The following is a 1,878-nucleotide window of genomic DNA, read 5'->3' as shown; positions in this document are numbered from 1 at the left end:
TCATAAATCTAGTCAATCTTAAATTGAAATAGTTCTCCATGTGTTTTAAAGTTAACAAATATGTGAATTTCTGTCTCCCTTTATCTGTAGCCTATTCAGCACATGTATTTTTGTATGCACATATAGAATCCTACCTGGTATCACATGTACATTTTTGTGAGGTGGCTGACTTGGCGGATTCAAATTGTGAAAAAAGATCACTCATCCTAAACGTTGTTGGAACTAAAAATTAAAATTTTGGGTGAGCTTCCTAGTTGAACAACATAATACAAAAATCCATGTTTAGTAAAATGAATATTTTTTGATCTGTGGATGATATATATTTCATGATAAATTTTCAATTGGCATATACATTGCTACATTTTAATGTCTGTGCGTGTGTGTGTGTGTGTGTGTATATACACACACACTCTCCAGATTTTTCAGAATATAAAATATATGTGTCTTATTATACAATCACTAAATGCATTCATATTCATGTATGTGGATTTATAATCAAATGTTCACAAAATTACTCTCAGAAATATTCATCCACTTTAAATACATATTGTTTCCTTGTACTAAAATCTAAATTCAGTGAATGGTGCATAGAAGTCCTAATTTTTATACAGTAATTGACCCACTTTAACATCAATGCAAGTAGATTCCTATGGGACATGATGTGTATTTTGACGTTCATTTTTATTCAACACTGTTTGAATAATTGACTATTTCTTCAGTTTATGCACATCATAGGATATATATTTTATTCAGAAGTTCGCAAATTTATAGGCATTTGTTTCAATTTCAATAACTTCCTGCTTCAGTACACATATATTCTTCCATGTTTCTTTGCTTGTCTGTTCATGAGACTTCTTTTTATTTTATATTTCAATAATCACTTTGGAGCAAAACTCACACAGTGTTCATGATAAACCAGAACCCTAATATTACCATAGATGTATAAATTGTTGTAATGAATGTATGTATATCAATAAGATTTCCTGTATATTTTCAAATATCATTTCAATTCATTATTTATAGTTGAAACCAGTTATATTATTTATTCAAATTATGGTCTATTCATTCATTATATCTATATTCATAGACACAGGGTACACGTATTTGTACACCCAATACTAATTTATACATCTGCAAAATATTGCCCACAGAAGTGGTGGAAGAACTACTCATGTCACCTGATCTACATATACACTTTATCACAGTAATATTCTGGACACAAACTGCAAAGTTCAAACTTATGATTGTACCAAAGCCTAAAGGGAGAGTGAGCATGGATTACTAAAAACATCCAAGCCCAGATTGCCTAATGTTCTCAAATGTCAACCCTATTGGTGACTAAATATTTGTTTCTTCCCAAGATTGTATATTCAACCTCAACCCTGTTGAAAATTTCTAATACTATCACTCAATTTATACTTTTCCTGACTTCTTAATGTCTCTATTGATATCTACTTTCCTATATATTTTCCCCAGTTAATCATTGTGACTCACTCTTCACATATGCTGATATTTACATTCACTCTCTACCGGAAACCCTATTGCTAAAAACATTGGTCCAAATCCTATACTCACTCTTCTTCCTAAACTTACTCTCCTCCTAATCCTTCCGACTATCCCTTTTTGAGTGGATGTATTCTTCTACATTCAATCATCCAATTTACAAGGTCCTATGCCATTGTATATCGATTTATCTGAGACATCTGTGCAGAAGGTATTTCAAAGCTAAGTATCCCAATCATTGGCCCAATGCTCTTCTGGGCTTAAAATCTTACCTAGATTTCTGTTTTCATAGTTATATTTCACCTTAATATTCTGGTAAATATCACAGGTTCCCAATACCATTATTCATCCCACAGAATGATTCCTAACCCAAAT

Source organism: Callospermophilus lateralis, chromosome 15 (assembly GCF_048772815.1).
Source record: "Callospermophilus lateralis isolate mCalLat2 chromosome 15, mCalLat2.hap1, whole genome shotgun sequence".
Classification (NCBI taxonomy): domain Eukaryota; kingdom Metazoa; phylum Chordata; class Mammalia; order Rodentia; family Sciuridae; genus Callospermophilus; species Callospermophilus lateralis.
This window is presented reverse-complemented; position numbering follows the sequence as displayed.